The 11,447-nt window shown below is 40.9% G+C and overlaps 1 pseudogene; it reads right to left on the bottom strand.

The window, feature by feature from the left end:
- Nucleotides 1-4,320: 4,320 nt before the first annotated feature.
- LOC135052644 (5S ribosomal RNA) lies at nt 4,321-4,439 on the bottom strand (annotated as a pseudogene).
- Nucleotides 4,440-11,447: the final 7,008 nt, after the last annotated feature.

The following is an 11,447-nucleotide window of genomic DNA, read 5'->3' as shown; positions in this document are numbered from 1 at the left end:
AAACCCGATCTGGATTCCATCAGAACTATTGCTGCTGCTCCAATACAGTAAAATCCTGCCATTCCATATTAAGCTCATGTGGAATCATGCTGTCCCTGCCACACTTTGAAACTGTAATTCTATTTGGGTAATACCTTGTTTCACATGAATGTAAGTCATTTATGAAATGTCACACTGCATACGGAATAGTGCAAATACATTTATCATATACAGTGAACTATATAAAACCGGGATATCCAATAAGTGCTTAAAAGTTGAAACAACAGTTTTTTTAAGCATAGAGTTATGTTGATATACTATTTGAATGATTAGCAAACTGTCATGGAGACAATTGACAAATATCACAATATACACTTTTTTGGCTATGACAAGCAAAGAGTGAGAGGCAGACCAGTAAGATAAAGGGAGCATGAGCTAATCAGCAACTCAGTGAAGACAAGCCTCCCCTTAATTACAAGTTCATACAGCTGCCCCACTACACTTCTCGCTGTCCTGTGGATAACTGGCATCTGTGTAACCAGGCAATTCACCAGGACGCCGAGCAGAAGTTCCCTCTACCCACTGCATAGGCTAAGCATCCCGCTTGCTTTGAAGCCAGCAGCCGTGGATGGAAGGAAGCAAGCATCCCAGTTGCTTGGCAATGACCAGATGCTGCTGAAGACGCGGGTCGCGGCAAGTGACATTCCCCCCCCCCCTTGATGAGGGGAAAACAAACCCTTAGAACCTGGCTTCCAAGGGAATTTCTTGAAGATGGCCTTCTTCAGTCTGGGACCATGCAGACTCTTGTCCCACACCCAGGATCTCTCCTCTGGTCCATAACCCTTCCAATGGACCAGAAACTTTAGTTTTTCATGGGCCAGCCTGGAGTCCAAAATGTATCTATCACAAACTCCACTCAATCCCGAACTAGTGCTGGAAGTGGTATCCGAGCCCGATCTACCCTAAAACTGGAAGAACGGAAGACTAGCTTAAGGAGAGAACAGTGAAAAACGTTGTTAATTCTTAAAGACCTGGGCTATAGTAGATGGAAGGCCACCGGGTTCATCCGTCCAATAATTCAAAAGAGGCCCAACAAACTTTGGACCAAACTTCTGTGATGCTTGTCACAGTTTGATGTTTGAAGTTGATAACCAGATCATGTCTCTAATCTTAAATGAACATGGTATTCTGCATCTATCAAACAATCATTTAGACAACAGGGAAGCTACCTTCAATGCCTGATTTTCCCTCCTCCAAACACCTCTATACCTAGTCACCAACCAGGAAGAGGAAGGACCGTCATGAACTGGATCAAAAGCATTAGCTTTAGGATGATGTCCAAAAACAAAAAAGAATTGTGAGACTTTGGATGCAGAATGGCATGCATTATTATAGGCAAACTCAGCCAAGGCAGGACTTCAGACCAGTTATCATGGCATTTAGAAATAAAACAATGTAAGTATTCCTCCAGAGACTGGTTGACTTGTTACGTCTGACCATTAGACTGAGGATGGTATCCAGAAGCGAGACTGACATGCATACCCAAGCTTTATCAGAATGATCTCCAAAACCAAGAAATTAATTGGGACCCTCTATCAGACACAATATCCAGGGGTAAGCTATGAAGTCTGAATATATAATGAATGAACAATTTGGCTACTTCTTTAGCTGAAGTTAACTTTTGCAAAGCCACAAAATGAGCCATCTCTCTAAACCAATCTACAGTAATCCAGGTGGTGGTTATCTGTGAAGAGGGTGGAAGATCTATAATCAAATCCATGGAGATATGGGACAATGGAATACACGGAATATATAATGTAAGCAGATGACCCATGGGAACTGTGCGGAAAGTCTTATTTTGGGCACAAACCTCACAAGAAAGCACAAATTGTTGCACATCTTGAGCCATGGAAAGCCACAACACAGCTCGTGTCAACTGCTCCAATGTCTTAGAAACTCCAGGATGTGCAGAAATCCTAGCAGAATTAAATTAAAATTTTACAGCTTTACAATAAACCTTGGGAATGAACAGGCGACCAGCTGGAGTCTCCGCAGGACCTTGGATTTGCATGGATAGCACATGAGATGGCAGATCTTGTGTTAAACCTGCTAGAATAGTTGAGGTGGGCACAATATGAGAATTGGATCCCTTAGAATTTTAAACAGGCAAAAAACTGCAGGACAAAGTGTCCACCTTAATATTTTTAGATCCTGGTCTGAAGGTGATCACAAACTTGAATCTGATGAAAAACAGGGCCCAGCAGACCTGTCAAGTGTTCAATCTAGCTTCAATGTAAGCCAGAATTTTGTAGTCAGTAAACACAGTTATTACATGCAGTACTCCCTCCAACCAATGGTACCAATTCTCAAAGGCCCACTTAATCGCCAACAGGTCCCAGTTCCCAACATCACAATTCCTCTCAGCCGAGAACTTCTGGGAGAGGAAAGCACAAGGGTTGACATTTACGTACTCAGGATCTCTCTGCAAAAGCACTGCCCCTGATCCAACATGATCAAATAACACAGAGATAAGGGGAAGAGGATAATAACATTTTCACAGTGATTTTATTCAATGCTTGATCATTAATACAAGGTTGCAAGAAGCCATCCTTTTTGGCTATGAAGAAATATACAGCTCTTACCGGAGATTTGGAAGGGTGAATGAATCCTTTGTCTAAGCTCTCCTGAATGTATTGATCCATTGCTCAAGTCTCAGGAATAGACAAGGCATACAATCTTCCCTTGGGTAATTTAGCATTTGGGATGAGGTCAATTTGACAGTCAAAATCTTGCTGTGGAGGAAGACTGTCCACCTCTTATTTAGAGAAAACATCCCTGTAGGAGTGGTATGGCTCAGGAAGATTCTTAAGAATTGTCTGAACATAGTGTGCAGGAAGGGAAAGACAGAGAGACTCACATCCAGAGTTGCAGTGGATAATTTCCCCAGACTTCCAGTCTACAACTAAATTGTGCTCTCTCAACCAAGGCAGTCCAAGAACCACTGGATCAAGATGGCAAAGAATATGGAAAAAACTCAACTTCTCATAATGAAGAATACCCACAGAAAGAAGTAGAGACGGAGTAAGAAACAAGATTTGACCATGGGTTAAAGAGTTGCCATCAAGGCCACAAACAGAGACAGACAACTCTAAGGGCTCCAAAGGTATATTTAGGAATGAAGCAAAGGTGGAATCCATAAAATTCCCTCCCGTTCCACAATGCAGGAAAGCGAGTACAGGAAACATCTTACCATTCAAAGTAAGTTCCATCGGAACTAAAATAGAATTTGAGGGACTAATGGTAGAGATACCAAAGTGAACCCCTCTAACTTAACTCAGGATTTGTCTTTTACCGATCTTTTAGGGCAGATACCAACAAAATGGCCTTGTACCCTGCAATAAAGACAAAGACCTTTTTCCCGCCTTCGCTTCTTATCAGAGGTTAGCCGAGTGACCCCATGCTGCATGAGTTCGGACTGTTCCTCCTGAACTTCAGAACTGGAAGGATGGGCAGGGAGTACCCCAAACTCCCTCTTATGTTTCTGTTCATGGAAATGGTGATCAACCCTAATGGTCAATTGAATGAGACCATACAAAGGCTTAATGCAAAAGAAAAAGAAGTTGTTCCACACTGGTAAGTGATATCAGACAAAACCTTATTACCCGATATAATGTCTGGAACTGACTTTGGAAAATATGACCAAATGTGTAAATATGCTGTCGGTGGTGCTCCCTGAGTCAGTGGGTTTACATGAAAGAAAAAAAGAGAAAAAGAAAGACTCTGTGCTGGGGCACTCTTATATGAAAAATTTATAGAGAATAAAATTTAACCTTTATTAGGAATCATATAAAATATAGTGTGACAAACAAGATATGGTATTCTAAATGAAAATATAAAACTAATAGACAGTAGATACTGCCAAGGTGAAGAATTATTTTGTACAATAACAGGAGTAGCCTCGCATTTGTCTACTAACAATAAGTAGATGGCTAGAATCTCCTAAAAATTGTATCCCGTATATCGATCTTAGCACCAATAGGATAAGTGGTTTGTTGCCTAATTTGGTGTTGATCCACCTTCTGTATAGATGTCTAACAGTGGTGTCACCATAGGCATTTTGATGCAGCAGGTTAGACAAGAGTGTATAATCTGCTAGATAAATGATAGAAAATTAGTTACAGGCTATTGATTGAACAGTGAGAAAGTGGTACTTGAGCTGAAACAAGATATTGAGTTTGAAGAGGGGACTTGTATGTTCTCCTATAAGACCTTAAATATCTTCTATATCAAAAGAGGAGAAAGAGAGAGAAGTAAGGGAATGTTCCTTCTGTTTTCCAGCAAAGTTTACTGCACCTGGTGTTTCTTGGCAGTCTCCCAAACAAGTACTGACCAGGCCTTTCAGAGCTTTGCTTCCAAGATCAGACAGGATTAGGCGTCTCCTGTGGAGTATGGCCGTAAACAGCTGGATTCAGAGAGTACTAATTCCTGATAAACAGAGATGTGCTTCGGCTGTCCAGAAGTGAAACTCCGCAGAGATTGGTCACTACCATTGTAGAGACCGGGGCTGGATGAGAGAGCACATTAGCACAGATGTGCAGGAGTGCAAGGAAAGAAGATAATAGCATTAAATGCCCATGTGGCATAAATTGGGTATGTAAGAAAAAAGACAAAAAGGGAGATAATATAATTGTAGATGACAACTTAGTTTCCCAGAAGTGTGTATTTCCGAACAACGCCTATACAGATGTGATAAAATTCTGCAGGTCTGTATAATCTATTGGTATACGGAACATGGGGAACATACAATTAGTTAGACGTGGGTTTAAGAGTAACTGAAGTAATAGCCTAAAGTTTCTTGCAATGCATCTATGCCAAAAAATTAAATGTTGCTGATTTAAACCAGAAAGAATAACAATTATTCATCGGTAGAGAGTATATAGTGATTCAGCATAAACCTAGAGGTATATAACAAAAAATAATAATAACAAAGAAATGTACCGTATAATAGATAAAAAACAGTTTAGATCAAAATGTTGCTCTTAGAGCTAAATAAGGTGCATATTGGTTGTGCCAAGACACATACGTATCATTGTCTGTCCTCAACACAGATCAGCATTCTGACCACAATATAAGCATTGAAATACTGTACAGTCTCTTTGGAAAGAGAAATGTGTGGATCAAGATCTGTTGCAAATAAGAACATGAGCATTGAATTACAGTCTCTTTAGAGGGAGGAAAATATAGATCAAAATCTATTATAGATTAGAGTTGGTGGTGCATAAGAAATAACAGTAAGTTGCTATGTATAGTATCTATCTGCCCAAATGGGTGCTTACGTGACCGGGAAATCACCAGAGAGATATGGGCTGCGCGCTGCCCTATACCTCCATCAAACGGGCCGTTTCACCTATTACCTATTACAGCTGCCCCACCGTACATCCTGCTGTCCTGTGAGTGCCTGGTATCTATGTAACCAGCAACTCACTAGGACACTGAGTGGAAGTTCCCACCACCAGTTGTATAGGTTAAGCATCCTGGTTGCTATTGAGCCAGCAGCCGGGGATGGAAGGACTCAGGAGTCCCAGTCGCCTGGCAACGACTGGACACTGCCAAAGACGCGGGCCATGTACCGTATTTCTTTTTGGAGCAAATCAAAGAAAGAACAGGTGCCTACCTCTCTGTTGACTCTCTGGTGTTTGGCTGCTGATGCTTCTTGTCGCAAAATCCTTCTACCCTACCCACCCTGGGCAGGATCCTATACTGTCCAAGTTACAAATAGGTGAATAAATGCTTGGGATACTCAGCAGGTGAAGAGTTATAATGGCTGGAGTGCTCTCTTCTGCTGTGGCATGTCCCATGTGTGGGTCTTAGTGCTGGGTACTATGGGTAATGGGGTTTTACTGTACCAGCAAATACATTAACTGTATATTGCACCTACAGTGCCAGTGCTCTCTGGGCCATGTTGACCCCCTTTTTGAGTTATAGGGGAAGAAGCAGAGCTATTACTGCAGCAAAGAGAATGTGGGAATGTTCTGTAACAGTAATCACAAATGTACTGTAGGAAGAGTATTGTTTATTAGATGCAATGAGAGAATGTTTATTTACTGCAGTTTCCTATTACATTAAGATCCCCACCTGCCAGTGCTGCTCTGCATGAGTAGTTGGGAATCGCACATGGAGAGTAATCCTACTTTCACATTGTCCCTCAATCAAAGTTGATTGCACCAAGCAACTTTTTGCTGCTCGTGCGATCAACTAATCTCCGCCTATGGGGGAGTATATTTTAGCATAGCAGGGCTGTGAACACTTGTGCAGCCCTGCTATGCTAAAAATGTTTCCTGCAAAATAAGACAAGGGTAAGAGTTACTTACCCTGTGCGACAGATCCAGTGATGAAGGTCCCGGTCCTGACGTCAGACATCCGCCCTCCAAACGCCTCGACACGCCTGCGTTAGACTCACCATGCCTGGAAAATGGTGAGGGTCTGCCCCGGAATGCCTCCCGCCTCTCCATCTTCTTGCGATCGCCTCTGCGATCACATTTGTCGCTGGCGGCATCGCTGCCTGGCGCCGATCGTCGCCAGGCAACGATGCACGTGCGCAATGCGTCCACCGCACATGCGCATTACCAACTTGTTCACACCGCAGCGAAGAACCGCTGCATGAGAACGGGTTGGAATGACCCCCATTGAGCACATCACAGGGATGAGGTTGTCCCTGCAAGTGCAAAATGATACATGGCACAGGTGTAATCTCATCATGTAATGCAATTCTGAGAGCTAATATCATGCCCAGATTGTATTGCTAAGGCTATGAATAATAAGAGGCCCCCTGAGTTTAAATATGATAGCTGGTGCTGCACCTGTTCAGAGGATGAGAGTATTAAGAGACACTACTGCGTGGCATAACAAACACTACCATGTGGTGTAATGTGAATAATAGACACTACTGTGCAGTGTAATGTGACTAACAGACACTATCATGCAGTATAATGTGAATAATGAACACTAATATGCAGTGTAATGTGACTAACGGACACTACTGTGCAGTGTAATGTGAATAATAGACACTACCGTGCAGTGTAATGTGAATAATGGACACTACTGTGTGATGTAATGTGAGTGTTGTGTGGTGTAATGTGAGTAATGGGCACTACCGTGCAGTGTAATGTGAATAGCAGACACTACTGTGGGGTGTAATGTGAGTGTTGTGTTGTGTAATGTGACTAATGGACATATGTCATGTCATACTACCCTATGCTACTTACATGCTAAATAAGATGGCCCCCGATGCCTTTATATATCTATCAGATGTTCTCCCATGCCCCATATATGCCAGATGTCCCCAATGCCCCATATATGCCTGTTAGAGGCATTGTGGAAATCTATCAAACATCTCCTATGTCCCTTATAAGCCCATCAGATATAACCCCATGCATCTTATAGAAGATAAGACAATGGGGAGGACAACAGTGGCAGGGGGAAGATGTGAGGAACATATTGGTTATCATGAGCAACTTCTCTACTTGCAAACTTTTCCACTAATTTAACTACTTCATGAATAGATCCCTTAGACATCATGGGGCCCAATCAAGATACCAGTTTAGGCCCACTGCCGCCTTCCTTTTTTTTAAATACACTACAGCATCTATTTTTTGTGGTAGGTGGGGAGTGGACAGGACTGCCTTATAGTCCGGAAAACAATAAAACACATTGGCCTCAATAGGAAAAAAATAATATAGTTGCCACAATAGGAATAAAAATGCTTTGGCCCCCACCAGGTACACATTGGCCCCAACAGGAGAAAAAAAACACCACATTGGACACCAACAGGATGAAAAACCAAACACATAATATCTTATACCAGCTGCTATGATGGGAAATAGTCATCATGCCTTTTCCAACACCTGTCGGAAGGCCAGCGCTAGATTCCCTAACTGCCGGAATCCTGAACATAAGTATGCCGAGAAGGGTTGGGGTTAGGCTCTGGGGGGAGGGTTTGGTTTAGGCTGCAGGTGGGGAGGGTTAGAGTTAGGCTGTGAGTAGGGAGGGTTAGGGTAAGGGTTACGGTTAGGTTTTCTTTACTGCTGCACCCTTGTCAGGATTAGGAACACAATCTTAGCTATCGGTCTCCCATACCCAACCCGCTTTGATGACCTACAATAGATATATGTAATGCCAGTAAAGGCACACATCACATTACACTGCCCAGGGAGCACATCATATTATATTGAAACTTTATGATGATAATATTAATAATTATCAAGGGAGCGCAATGTATTTAATAATTTTATTCAAAACACATTAAAAAAAATCACATTGAGTACACATACAGAAAATATGTAATATACTATCACACATATATAAGTGCAATTTTGCTTATATCGATTACCCTATACTCCAACTAATTAAAAAGTTCAAAAACGTCCCTGTGGATTTAGTTTTGCTGTATTGTTTGTTTTGCCAATTTGTTGCAGTTTATATACACAGTTCCTTTAAATTGAAACAACAGTGGTTAATAACTTGTTGCCGGAGTAACTGTGTCAGTTCGTGCACATCTCACACTTGTAACTGTATCAGTTTGTGCACCTCTCACACTTGTAACTGTATCAGTTCGTGCACATCTCACACTTGTAGAATCAAATTATCAGGGGGAGAGCGCTGTGTAGGATGATCAGTCACAGCGGTATGCTACAACCCCTGCTAGCCGCAGCTGCGCCTTGCAGTGTTAAGTTACACGGCTATAATATGTCCTTCCAATGGGGTAGAGAACTCCTTAGCCGGGTCTCATCTCAGCTTGTCCCCACCTCAGCAATCACTCACAGACGGACTTGTACTTCAATTTAAGTGGTTATAGTGTAGTGCTCCTTGCAGCAAGGTCCAATTGATGGCACCTTTCTTACGCATTTCTCCGCTATTGTCAGCAAGTGGTTTCATCAGAGGATACAGCAACATCATCACAGGCTCCTTTTAAACCTCACCGAACCAATAACATTGCTAATTGCTTAATTACATACACCAATGTTTTATCTCCTGTGCAATAGTGTTCATGTGTATAGCATCTTAAAAACACACTGTCACACAATAAAAGAATGAAGCAGCTTGGTGGTTTATATAAACCACTCAAAGTGCCATTGTTCATTAAAATTCATACATAGTAGTAATAGTAATATCAATTATTTCTTTTCTTCCTATTTTTATATATAATTAATTAGTTACCCTATTTATTCTATATGACCAAGAGACAAAATTAGACTAATTAGAGAGAGATAACAATGATTATTAGTCAGAACAGGTTAGGACCTATAATAGAAAGTTTAGAGAGGATAGGAGGGATGAAGGTTCTACAAGATTTCACGACAGGAGGGAGTCTAACCGGTATTTGAATGAATATAATAGAGGTAAATATATGGAAAGAAGAGATAAGACTCCATTATATAGAGGAACATTTAAAGATGGAAGAACAAGGAAGTTTGATGAACCAGGGAGGACAAAAGTACATTCACGGTATGAGAACGGTAGAGGTTATAATGAGGAAACACTTGGTGGTTCAATAAGAAAGGAAGAAACTTATGTAAAACATCAGGCTATCTTAGGAGGAGAACAACTAGAACATCATGATAGAGAGAGAGGTCCCTATGAAGAAAGGGGGGCTAGACCAAAAGAAGTTTGTAGTACAGAATGGAGGGAGAATACACAAAAAGGAAGAATAGTGGTGTCCAAAGTTTCTTTAGGACAAAGAGAAAGACAGCACTGGGAGAAACACAACAGATTTGAAAAGCTACAAACACCCCCAAAAGATCACGAGTGGAAGAAGTAGAGGGTGTAGAGGAGGAAAGAAGGTTCAATGCCAAAAATTTAAAACTAGGTTAAGAAGTAGATGTATATATAATTTGTCATCTAAAGTGATTATTGCCAAAGGTTTAAAATTTGCACCATCTGTACAACCAGATATTTTGAATTATTTGTCACTAAATAAGTTCACAAGAGATCTATGTCGTAAGAGATATTTTGCGAACAAAACTATAAAAAATAATGAAATTGAAGGTATACCTATAATACTCTACGAGGATGATGAGATAGCTATAACTATGCTTAATTCTTTGTTGGCAGAGAGCAAGGTAGGTGAGTCCCACTCTAAAAATCAACAGTGTAAGATTTTTGATTTCTCTGAAAATATGGAGAATAGGAAATTTAAAAGAAAGTCAGAGCCAATTCAACATAGGAGCTCATATATTGAGACTTTTTATACATCTACATTAAATTATTTCCACCTTCTTTGTGAAAAGAAGAAAGGTCCCATTAAGAGAGACAACTTGAATGGGAATGAACGCCATGCATTGATTTCTTTGAAAAAGGACAATACTGTTATAATCAGAAATGCAGACAAAGGAGGAGGCGTTGTAGTGAAGGATAAGTCGTCTTACTTAGAAGAAGCAGAGAGGCAACTAGGAAATAAGGATTATTATATGAAATTGTCAACAAATCCAACTGTTCAGTATATACAAGAATATAGGTTTCTATTAGAAAGGGCCCTGACAGAGAGAACAATCACCAAAGATGAATTTTTGTTTTTATTTAATCCATATCTGGTTATCCCCACATATTATCACCTTCCCAAGATTCACAAATCCTTGGTAGCACCTCCTGGTTATCCCATAATTTCAGGTGTTGGGTACCTCACTTCTAATCTATCAGCATTTGTTGACTCATTTTTGCAGACTTACATTGTGGGTCTTCGGTACCACATCAGGGACACCACCCATTTTTTAAATCTAGTGGGTGATGTCAAGTGGAGACAAAGTTATGTATTCATGACATGTGATGTAGAATCCCTCTGTACCAACATCCCCCACCAAGAGGGGATTGAGGCGTGTCATCACTTTTCAAATACTGTTGTGGGACTGATGGCTGAGCGACTTGGGTTTGTACTTGAGTCAATAGAACACATTTTAGCACATAACTATTTTTATTTAATTCACAGTTTCTTCTTCAAGTACACGGTACCGCCATGGGCACCAAGTTCGCCCCGAGTTTTGCAAACCTTTTTATGGGTCTTTTTGAGGACCAGTACATCTGGGGGGGGGCCTACAGGGCGAATTAGGGGCTCTATGGTTGGTATATTAATGTCTATTTATGATTTGGGATGGGGTCTCTAGTGTTTCTTCCTTTCTCTCTTATAATAATTCAAACATATTTGGTCTTAAGTTTACACACTCTTCTCACCCTACACACATACATTTTTTGGATGTTGCTCTTTCTGTCAGGGATGATGTTGTGGTTATGAGTACTTTTAGGAAGGAAGTTGACTGTAATAATTACTTAAACTATAAGAGCTGTCATCATCAAAAATGGAGGGATAACATACCCATGGGGCAATATTTGAGGATGAAAAGGAACTGTTTGGAACAAAGTGAATTTCACAAACAGGCTGAGATACTTACAGAGGCTTTTTGGATCAAGGGTATCCA

Source organism: Pseudophryne corroboree, chromosome 2 (assembly GCF_028390025.1).
Source record: "Pseudophryne corroboree isolate aPseCor3 chromosome 2, aPseCor3.hap2, whole genome shotgun sequence".
NCBI classification, from domain to species: Eukaryota; Metazoa; Chordata; class Amphibia; order Anura; family Myobatrachidae; genus Pseudophryne; species Pseudophryne corroboree.
The sequence above is the reverse complement of the archived record's forward strand: the minus strand, read 5'-3'. Positions and strand labels throughout refer to the sequence as shown.